A 12,576-nucleotide genomic window follows, 5' to 3' on the forward strand; every position below is an offset into this window, starting at 1 on the left:
AAAGTGCATACATATTTAAACTATTCAATAATTTTGTCACAGATCATTATGTGTCTGAATTAAATGGGAAAAATTAACACAAAATTAGGTTAAGAAAGACGAAGCACATGTATGCTCCATTACGTTTCAGGGTCTATGAACAGTGTTTGTACAAATTTCGTACTGCTAATATTTTCTCATGTGTTTCCATGTACATTTATCCATTGTAAATTCCCAATAATGAATACTTGTACACCTGTTCATTTGAACGACTACAGCAAGAATAATTAACAAACAACACATGCTTTCAGATTACATTTAACTTTTGCTTTCAGATTTTGTAAATATCGAAAGAAACGTGTGAAAAATACTTTTATTAAGATTTTTAAGCTGAACACATGTACAATTTCATACCCTTTCAATTTCCAGCTAATAAAGTGGACATTATTTACTGGTCAACTGATTGCGTCTAAGCAAACATGTTGGCAGATTTTGTTTTTTGATGTTTATTAAATTGTGAGAATCTTTTATCAACCTCCGCATTGTCTGCTGGTTTGTTGTGTAGGCAGTTGATGAAGAAACATGTCGGCTATTGTTTGAGCAATGATTGTATATAGAATTAATTGAAGACAATCACGAAGACGACTTGCTTTACTTATGGATCAGTAATAAGTAACATTTCCGATAATGTTTATTTTGGCATAACACTTCAAGAACCTGGTGAAATTGTTAAATTTCAGAAGCCATGCCATGATCGTATTATATTCAAATTCATATGGAACTCTTCCCCCAAATGATAATAAACATTTGAAGCACTGTTTCTCATACTTAAAAAAAAAATTCCTGGTATGAGAAAAATACACGTACATGTATTTAAAATTTCAGGAACCATGCCACGATCATATTATATTCAAATTCATACATGATCTCTTCCCCAAAATGATAATAATTTTTTTATACTATTTCACATACTTTGGAAAAAAAATAATTTCATGTGCGAATGAATATATGAAATTTTGGGAACCATGCCAAAACCGCATTATATCTGAATTTGCGTTATAGCGGAGTTGCACAGTATTACTATTTACCCTCAGACATCAGTGATCCTTTGTGTTAGTCATAACTACAGATGCCAAGCACATAGAAGCCAGGGTGGTGAATAAACACAACTGGCATCTAGCAGTAAACTCCTTCTTTGAACTTATCGACAGGACATCAAAGACAAAGGTTATTTTTATTACAAAGCAAGCCGACCTTAGAAGCTGACTTTGGATACTCTGAAGCCTTTTTTGTTTTCTTTTTAAAAGGATATCAATGCAAAGGTTATTTTATTGCAAAGCAAGCTGAGCTCGGAAACCGACTATGGATTTTCTAAATTTAAAATTACTTTTAAAATTAAGTTATGGTGTCCCGATAAATACTTTGTCCCAGCATATACGGTAAATACGGTATCTGTTAGCTCAAGTTTATTATCTCGGTGCTTTCTAAAGCACTTCAAGGAGCATCATTGAACTTTACATGCACACTGTTACCCCATTGGTTTAGTCCAGGGTTGGCCAACATATGGCCTATGGGCTTGAAGCACACCTGCTAAAGGTTTCTATCAGGCCACCAACATTTTGGTTAAGACTGGTAAGTTTGGTGTCAGGATAATATGACTCGGTGGGACATCATGCTACAGGTCTACACCATGATGCCACAGTGCTAGACATAACTGTAAACTGCCATACTGCAGACATTGTAGCAATATGACTGATACATTGTTAAAGCTACGATAAAATACCAAATGACACACACACCACCATTTTATAACTAGTGCTTTATGATTAATGATGTGCGTTCTAATGCCATATATTGCCAAACGTTGCTCACCAGATACATCTAAGATGACTTTTTGAGATTGTGGAAGAAAATAATGATTATTAATACAAAATAATACAGTTTAAAGATACGAAATCTCAATGCTCACATCATTTATGCTGTTCCACTGCCCACAGACCTTTTGTTAAGTCCTGAATGTATCTTCTTTTTTTCATGACATCACAGAAATTTCACTCATTAACCCTGGCACCACATTTATCTGTCATGAGGTTGTGCTCTTCTGAGCTTTGTAGAACCAAAGTCATTTAACATACACCAAAAAGTGGGTGGTATGTACAAGGTAAACAGATGTAGCTCTGCAACATACTGGATAATCTGGACTTACTTGCATTACAAAATACACAGGGGAAACATATTTTTGGAGATCTGTTTTTTTAAACACCAAATATTCACCTGTCGGAATTGGATTTTTGTGTTGTCTTGATTTTTATACATTTTGGCATGAGATCTGAGGCAGACCAGTCTGAATTGCATACAGACAGGTGGACCTTTGCAAAAAGTAGGACAAGTTGGTGATTGGATTAAAATGCAGCCAGGACACAAAAATGATGTGTCCATTAACACATTAACCCCTGGAGACGAGAATACTCGTCGTACTTTTCCTCCCTGATCTGCCGCGTGCCTTGTTAACATGGCTGAGTTTACATAGCTTGTATCCCGAGCGCAGAGTTTGCGAGGCGGTATTTGTCTAGGCCTGTATCCCGCACGATGAGTTAAATTGGCGCAAACCATTGGTTGATTTGAAGCCATTTCCTAATTATACAAGCAGTTTAACCGATAAAATTGTAGCTTACATAGATAGAGTGAACTTTGCTGAACGGAGGGAGAAAAAAATTGACTTCGATGGCAGCAGAAATAGTGAAAATATATACCTCTGAAAATAATGCAAATTGACGAGAATCAGCCACTGGGAGCAGACTTTTACTTGACAGATTCTGACGGAGAATTTTCTGGATTTTAATCAGATGAGATTGATAGTGACATCGAAAAAGCTACTGGAAATAACAGCAGTAGTGACGAGAATGAGAATGTTGAAGAAGAAAATGAAAGTAGAGCTGATCAATGATTGTAAATGATAAAACACACATTGACAAGAGGCTGTACAAAGGACCAGCAATGGATTTAGACCCTGATGCAAATGAATTTGATTTCATGGAGCTTTTTTTTCTTTTGAATAATCGTTAAATAAATGTTTGGGAAATACATGTTAACATGAGTGTTCATAGTTCAAGGTTTGTTAAGTGTTTTATTAGTTTAAAAAATGTCAGTGAGAGTTCTAAGGAAGAAAGGTAAGTAAAGAGCAAGTAAAATATGCCCATTTGTGTACAGTATTCACAGAATGCACAGTTTACAAGAGACGACAAGTGGAATTTCTGTGTACATAAAATATAATTATTTCATATGTTGATGGTGTTAATAATTCTGTGTGAATTCATAATGGATTTTATGGATTATTCACGGCAAGAGAAGCAAATTGGCAAGTACATCATTTGTTTTCACCATCATGCACTAGTTTTATTTCTGCATGTAGCATGAAATTTATACCATTATGTATGTAAGTTTTTTGAGAACTGCCGTGCCAGATTTCAGCTGAATTAAATGAATACAATTAAATAATAACAATTTTATTGCAAGTAGCCCCCTCTATAAAAATCTGCAAGCCATTTGCTGTCAGCTAGTCTCAGGGATACAGGCACTGGTAAGGCTAACACTGCTTTAGGTGATCTCTGCAAGTATGCTACAGGGGACTGCCTAGCTGTTTGGCTTAGGGGTTAATGTGTTAAGCCACAAAAATTTTTTTTATCTCTGAAGCCACTGGATATATTGGGTTTGTAAGAAGGAAATAGAGTGGGCATTTCTAATCTCAACTAGAATACTATTCCAGAGCAAAGTTCCAGAGTATCAGACTTTTTATGAATAATTCCTTATTTGGTTTGGGAATTTTATACTGTTTGGTAGACATGGATTGCAGGTATTGCCAGGTACCCTATACTGGAATAGTGGCTTTTCTCAAATGGATTCGTTCTTGAACAGGTAATATTGTTTTCTTATCAGCTAAATTTTCCTTGCTTTCTTTCTGGATTGATATTAGCCCATTATAGTCTTTTTTGAAGATGTGCCACCTTTGCTATGTTTTTATCATTTGAATTACCCCATACAGTATTACAGCAGTCTAAATATGGTTGTATGTAACTGTTATAAACTAGTTTTCTGTGCCTTTCAGGGGGAAAATCTCTTATCCTGCTGAGAACGATAAACTTGAAATGGCTTTTTACTGATGTGTTTGATATGTTAATTCCATGATAGGTTATTATCTACCGAAACACCAAGTAGTCTATCATGACAGACCATTTGCAAATTTGTATCCTTCCATGTCAGACATAGTTCATCTCTATCAAGATTTGTTCATTTTTGCCGTGTTAAAATGAGTACTATTTTAGTTTTATCAGTATTTACCACCATGCCATTGCATGTGCACCAGTTGTCCAATTTGTTGAGAGAATCCTGTAAAGAAATTTTTAGTTCATGCTTTGTGTTATGATGTCTGACAATGTTTTGTCATATGCATAGAGATCTGTAAATGATATTGAGTCCCTTAGTAAAAGTGGTAGGTCATTAATAAAAAAAAAATAGTAATGGACCTAGAATTGAGCCTTGTAATACACTATCTAATTGTTCCAGGTTCGGGTAGAACATTATTTATATAAACATGATGTGTTCTCTCACTTAAGTATGAAGTAAACCATCTGACCATGCTTTTGTCACATAGGTAAATTTTCAGTTTCTTCAAAAGGATTTCATGATCCACAATGTCAAAAGCTTTTCTGAAATCTACAAATACAGATTCTATTATTCTACCTTGATCAAGTGGTTGAAGCCATTTATCAGTTCGGGAGATCAAGGCAGTCTCACATGAATGTTTCTGTTTAAAGCCTGATTGATTAGGGTGTAACAGCAAGTGTTTGACTAAATATGACATGAATGAGTCATGGACATGATTTTCAATCAGTTTTGACAAGTTTGGTAGTATTGAAATTGGCGGATAGTTATCAGCATCATTCTTAGAACCAGATTTGAGAATAGACATTACTTTTGCAGTTTTCCATATTATGGGGAAAGATGTGGTTGCACTACTTAAATTGATTATGAATGTTATGCTACCTGAAATAGCCAAGGCAAAAGTCTAAATGAGTCATGGACCAATCTGATCAAGTCCTGTAGATTTCTTAGTATCAAGTTCACCGAGACATTTTCTAACAATTTTTTTTTTATACTGGTGGGATAGAGAAATGTACCTCCTTAGAGATTTTGCTGCTGCATAACTTTTACAGTGCATTAAAGTTGTTTTCTGTCACTGGTTATTTTAATTTTGTGGTAATGTTGATGAAGAAAAAAAATCATTAAAAACATTCGCAGTGTCATTGTCATCAGTGACAATGGTGTCATTTACCAGAAAAGAGTGCATTTTATTTGTTTGATCTTTGTGTGTTCCTCCAGTGAATTCATTGAAGACTTTCCAAATCGAGTATGTGTTGCTGATTTTGTTTTCAGGCAATGATTGATAATACATTTTTGTAGCTTTTTTTAATCATACTTGTTATTTTATTTCTCCATACTTTATGTTGTGCATGGTTTCTCATAGCTTTGAGTTGGTCTCATGTTTTCATAGCATCTAGGATTTCATTAGTAAGTCAATTAGGGTGGATTTCATACTTTACTCTTTGTGCATTCAGTGATGCATGTTTAGAGACTACATCCATAAATAAGTCGGTCCACACTCTCAGAGCTTCATCTATGTCATCCGAATTTTGGTTCATATTCCATGGAACTTTATATAGGTCATTGAAAAATTGTTCTTCATTAAAGATCCATGATTCAAACATCACCTATTCAGCGAAGAATTACTTGTGACCAGATCCAAAGAATGGCTTAGAGCAGAATGCGTCATAGTTGCATCAGCTGACAAGCAGTAGAAACCCCCAACCCCCCCCCCCCCCCCCAAAAAAACTGAAACAAACACTACTGGACCATCAATGTCGCGTCTCTGGGATTTGTTTTCTGTGGCTTGTGATGAACCTGTCTGTGCCATCAACGAAACAACCCATGTGGATGACGCTGTTGAGATGCCCATTTCTTATTGTGGCGGCAGCATCAAATAATTGTATTGCATGATTGAGACTGATTTTGTTCCATTTGCCGAATACGTTTTTATAACAATCGGTGCTTCAAAGATAATCTGTTTCCTTTGAAATTTCAGCAAACTATTTTATCTGGGTACATTTTTATAAAGGAATTGGCTGTTGCTTGGTCGTTTGGTCTATTCTAGTTACTGTTCCTCTCTGCCTATTGAATAAACCAATAAGTAAGGTGTTTTTTTAATATACATTTGTGGTTATGTTTTTGTGTACGAGAAAATATAAAATTTCAGGAGCCATCCCACGATCATCTTGTATTATTCATACACGATTTCTTCCCCAAAATGATAATAGACTTTTAAAAGTTTTTTTCATACTTTTAACTCATTCGGCCCCAATCCCATCTGTATGCGTGATCCGTTTCTGCAATCACTGGCCGATTCCACCTGTAGTCGTGAATTGTTTACTGCATTCAATGGCCGATCCCGTCTCCAGGCGTGATGAATGTGTGTTAGATACAACATCTCTGATTGGTTAGAAATGGGTTTATTCCAAGAACTAAACAACTATTAAACCAATCAGAAATGATTTTACTTTCATTTGTGGAAATTTGAATTGTTCAGAAGCCAAGGGCTACTATTTGAAAGCGGTTTAACTACATGTATTCTGTTCATGAAAAATCGTAAATGTTGGCAGACGTAAGAGTGATTTTTGATGAGAGCAAAAATGAGGAGTTTCTCCGGTTTGATCTTGAAAATATTGAGCAAGCTGAGGAAAGATATGTTCGGCAGTTGGATATTTTGTGAGATAGAGATTTGGACATAATAGTTTTTGAGATTGAATCGTCCGAAGATGAAGATACTGACAGCGATGATGATAGAGTTCTTGCGGATAAACATTGCACATAGTTTTGTAAATACTGTATAAATAAGTTGTGAAAGACTTGGACAAATAGGGAAAAAAATGCATCACTGTTTTGACAAGTTCATTTTGAATAAATGGTGAAAATTTTATGGATTTTAATTGGATATAAGAAGAGGAATGAAGGTAAGAGTGAATGCATGTGCACGATTTTTTCAAACAGGTGAAAATCATGGGGCACAAGCAGCTAGACACAGCTTTGTGCTTCTGAGGCATAGAAGCAGAGAGTGATAACAGTGCTGGGGCCAAATGAGTTAAGAAAGGATTTTTTTGGTATGCAAGAAAAATACTATATATGAAATTTTGGGAGCCACACCACGACCATGTTATATCCGAATTCGTGTTATAATGGAGCGTGCTATAGCAGGGTCACACTGTATATTGTATTTTTCATTGATGCAAATTGTAAGTGGCAGTTTGCAAGTGCTAATTTCCTTCTGCATTATTGTAACTGGCTACTAGCAAGTGTTTCATTCTTAATTCTAGTTATGAATTTCCTATTCTTCATTGATGCAAGCTGTAAATGGCTGTTTGCAAGTGCATAGATCTACTTTCCTTCTGCATCATTGTATCTTGCAATTTGCCAACTACTGAATTGATTCTGTAGTTTGTTGTGTCAGTTATTAAGTTTTTAATGTTCTATTTATAAACTTGCTATATCACAAATTACACAAATTGCAACGTCTAAACTCATGATTATAATGTAACATAAGCACGTTGCAAGTTAGCATCATGTAAGCATAGAATAATGCCCCATTATGACAACAGCTGGTGCTGTGACACGTCAGTTTCTTACAATACATGCTTGATTCAGGATCAAACAGTTAAGTCAAGATTGCAGAGCAAGGGGAGGTGGGCTCAGTTTTTCATAAATTGCCTCATTAACCCCTGCAGGTTCTTATCATTTTTGCATGAAATGTGAGTTTGGAAACACATTTTGGGGGTTATTTCTGAATACATCCTAAGAAATCAACTTCTAAGAGATTTCTGGTTAACCTAATGCCTAGCTGTGTTAGAAATGTCATTTTTCATTGGCTATTTCACTTGTGTCTGAGCAGAAGGGTAAAAGTTGCTGTTCTTTTTCTTGTTTTTTTCTTCCTTTTTTCTTTTCTTGTTTCTTGCCTAACGGTCCCATCATTTTTGTATACAGACCACTTTTTATTCCAAATCCCCATCTTATCCTACTTTTTGCAAAGGTTAGCCTATCTGTGTGTTGTTCAGACTAGTCTGCCTTAGAGCCGAGGCGAAAATGTCACAAATCTGGACATGAAGTCGGATTCCAACAATAGGCAAATTTTTTGTGGAAATAAATCGGGTCCAACAAATATGTTTTTCTCTCTGTATTTTGTAGTGCAACTAGTAGGACCAGATTATTTGGTATCATTGTAGAACTACATCTGTCTTCCCTTCTGTAATACAACCCACTTTAGTGTATCTTAAATGACTTTGACGCTACAGAGCTTGGATGTAGGGTACTACCTCCTGACGTGTAAACGAGGTGCCAGGAGTTAGTGAGTTAATGATATCTGAAGAGCAGTGTTTTAAACTTTTTGAAATTTCGATAGTGGATACTGAGATGGACCAGATAGAAGTGAATTACAATAGTTTGGCTTTGAAAAGCACTAAGGAACACACATTTGTTTTAGTGACATCAGCAGAAAGAAAACTGTGAATGGAGCTGATGCATCTCAGCTCCAGATATGCAGCCTTGTATATGTTCATTACATATTGGTGTAATGAGAGCAAACTGTTGAGACACCTAGGTTTTAGTACCGACTGAAAATTTAATGTTGGTATTTCTGGTATTGTTTTAAGTAAAGGATATGAATGAGAAATTCTTTGTGAGGTGAACAGGATGGCTTCTGTTTTATAATCATTCACCTGCAGCTTGTTACATGTCATCCATGACTTTACATGGGAAATGCACCTCTCTGTGCTATGTTTGGTAACCTAAACGTCAGTTAGGCAGCTTGATTCTTGTATTTGTGTGTAATCAGCGTGAAACTGGTGAGACGCTGGATGTCAATCTGTGGCACTAGAGAGTGGCTGAATGTATAGAATGAATAGAATGGGACAGAGAATGGAGCCTTGAGGAACAGCAAAAGTAGATCAACTGGGCTGAAATGTTTTCCATTTATGGACACGGTTTGTGGCCTGTTGATTAACTATTGTGAGGCTATATATACTAAACACTATAAAATTTAAAAGATATTACTGTATGAAAATTAATTTTTGACTTCTAATATGGAATGAGTAAAGCAATTGGGTGAAATTGTGATATTTTCATGTAAAAATTGGTTTCTAGCTGTATATAAAGCAAACTATATCAAAATGTTTTGAAGATTGATCTTATCAAACAGGACAGAAATTAAAAATCTCATGAGCAACACATACCAGTAACTATGACATGTTTCACAAAAGCTCTGCTACACTATAGGCTTCCTGTTACATCAGTACTTCCCAAAGTGTGTAGTACCACACCCTTAGGGGCAGTAAGATTACCAAGGGGGTGCTAATGCTGAATAATGCTTTTCACAGGACAATGTAGGGGAGTGCTGAGAATAACCGGATTGGGGGGGGGGGTGGCCCGAAAAAGTTTGAGAACCACTGTTGCATTCATCAGTCAGCTGTTAACCTCAAACCTTTTTAAGTTCATACATGTAGTTCTAGAAAGTCTTGGTTTAACACATTATATCCTACCCTTTAGGGGTTAGTGTCCAACCATCTTATTTTCTACCTTGTGCAAATACACTGGGGTGTATACAGTTTTCTACCTTGTGCAAATACACTGAGGTGTATAAAGCATGCAGTACATACAAACAGGTGAATCCCATGCATGAAACTATACAAGATTGTTATTTTTATTTTTCAGATAACATTTATTTCAGAGAACAATGTCGGAATATATAGTGATGCCCAGACATGCTCCTGCTCTGAGTTTTCTAGATGATGATGTGTTATCTATCCTCACCAGCTCAGAGTTTGAGGTAGAAACAGCTCAGTTGATGCCTTCTATTAGGTCCACCAGCTCCTCTCATTTGGATAAAGTGGAAGATATCTGATCATTTCATAAAGCAGTAAATGAAGTTTATTGTCTGCTACCCACAGACTAATGTTTGAAACCATGGGTGCACAACCAAGGAAGATCCTTTCCATTTTGGAAAAGATCTCCAGGACTCAACCACAGCCAAATCTGCAGCTTCTGCATTACTCAGCAATTGAGGAAATATCACAGAGGTTCTCAGCAGGCAAATACTTTGCATGAAGACATAAAGGATGGTCTGTTCCTCCCACTACCTTAAGACCTATGGTCTATTGCCTCTAGTTAACAGGTACATTTTCCAAAGTGGCCAATTAAATCTCCCCAGTTGGATGCAGATGCATCTCAAATGGGTATTACAAATGGAGCCAGGGCATGCCTTCCCATTGATTAAGCAGTTGAGCAAAAAGGTGCTACACATGAATCTTCCAGGTCACCAGTTGTTGTTGTTGTTGTTGTTGTAGGGTTTAACACCATTTTTCAGCACAAGATAGGCTATACATGGCGGCCAGTATAACTGGTGGAGGAAGAACCACCGACCCACGAGAAGCTACTGGCAGGTTTTCTCACGTATCCACGTTAGCCAAGCCTGAGACTCGAACTCACACAGGCAGGTGAGCTGGCAGTGATCCGTAACGGTGAGTGCTTTAGACCACTCGGCCACTTGGGGGCCCCTCAGGTCACCAGTAAAAACAGGAATTGTTTTTAACAAAATCAATCTCTCCTTGTTAAACTCAATTCTTCTCGAGGACCACTTCTTCAATCTGGAATGTGATGCTCCTTTAGATTGGGTTGTCTACATGAACCTTCAGGATGCCGATTTGCACATCCTGATTTGCCACCACATTGGAAATGCCTCCGGTTTCGCTTGGACTGTAACATTTTTTTTCTTCAATTCTGGCTTCTGTCATTTGAATCACTTCCACACCCAGAGTATACGTCTGAGTTTTGGGAGTAGTAGCAATATATCTCCAACTACTGGAACCCTGATTTTCCATTATTTTAACAACTGATTTTTTCATACTATTCAAGATCAGCCTCTCAATTGGGATCTGTTCCATTGTTGGTCTACATTAACTTGGTTGGGTCTTTTTCCCAACCTTGAGAAGTAAGAACTCATTCCATCTGAGGACTTCGTTTTTGTGGGGATGAACTTCCTCAAGAATCAGAATATAAGTCCAGGTTCCACTGGATCATATAAATTGAAAACTAGCACTTAACAGAGGTGCTGTGAGTTACAACATCCTTGTCTGCTCCCTATTGGGAACCTTGAATGCCATTGCAGATTTGGTTCCCTTGGGACATCTGTGCACCCTCTACATTTTCTCCATTTAGCACAGAGCCTCTGTTAGCTCTGATTCCTCTAGGACCAGACTTACACCACCTTTTGCACTGTTGGTTGAATCATGATATATTCCTTAACCCATGCCTGCACCTGATCCCCATTCCTATCTATTTGCCGATGTTTCATATTCCACTTCAAACGTTCATTTAAACCCAGAGGGCATAATTCTTCATGGTTCTTGAACTCAGGATGATTTCATCCTGCCATATCAACAAACTATACATGAAATCTTTATTTCTAGCATTGCAATGGTGCATTTCAAAATAAGGGTTTGATGCGTTGTGGTCTCATAATTTATGCCTCCCATACTGTATCTTTCACATCAGGGAGGCACACATACCCCTTCTGTTTGCACAGAAGTCTTTTACCTCCTCTGCTGGGCCACCTCAAAGAATATCATCCTCCAGGTTTGCCACTTTTCGGGAAAGGAGAATGTTTTAGCAGACATTCTGCTCACATCAGGCAAAACAGTCCTTACAGAATGGTCTCTTTACTGCTTCTTAACAGAGTCCCTTTTCTCACTATGGGCAAGCCTTTTGTGGACTCGTTTTCACCAGGCTCAATAACTGACTTCCCATTTGCATCTTTCTAATCCTGGACCAGAGAGCATGGGCAGTGGGCACATTTAGCTTCCATTCGGATGATCTGTTCATGTACACCTTCCCATCTTTCTGACTGCTACCTCAAGTTCTGCAAAAATTCAGAACTTAACTGATTTTATTATTGTCATAGCCATACTGTGACCCAGATGGTAATGGTTCAGCAATCTTCTAGATCTGTTGATAGATAAACCCACATCTCTTCCTCCCAGAAGGGACCTTCTGTCACAACACAGAGGCTTCCTCCTACACAATAGCCTACTCATTCTCCACCTTCACCTCGGCTCATCTCAGGTGATCTATTCACCAGAACAACTTTTCAGGCTGGGTTGCTCACTGCATCTTTCAAGCCAGGAGAGATTAGACATCCATAGTCTAGCATGTCAGATGGAGGATCCTCTCTGGTACAGTAGTAGTACAAACCACATTGATCCTAGCTGTCCCTTTGTAACTTCTGTTGCAGCTGATTTCCTTTTGTTTCTTTTCGAGAACAAAGGATGTTCAGTATCAGCTATCAAGGGTAATAGAGCTGCCATTTGCAACAAATTTCTCTTTAACTGATAATAAAAATATTTGCTTCATAAGGGACCGTTTTGCTATATTTGTCATGTCGACTGAGAGAATGTACTGTACCAACCAAAGTTGTATCTGAAACAACTTCTGGATCAGCTGAAA

The 12,576-nt window shown here is 37.3% G+C and overlaps 1 protein-coding gene across 1 annotated transcript in view; it reads left to right on the forward strand.

The window, feature by feature from the left end:
* LOC149788606 (uncharacterized) overlaps positions 1–12,576 on the forward strand; it is a 57,788-nt gene that overhangs the window by 20,013 nt on the left and 25,199 nt on the right. The window lies entirely within an intron of this gene.

The sequence above is a fragment of the Sinohyriopsis cumingii genome, chromosome 11 (assembly GCF_028554795.1).
Source record: "Sinohyriopsis cumingii isolate HCF-2022 chromosome 11, ASM2855479v2, whole genome shotgun sequence".
Lineage (NCBI taxonomy): Eukaryota > Metazoa > Mollusca > Bivalvia > Unionida > Unionidae > Sinohyriopsis > Sinohyriopsis cumingii.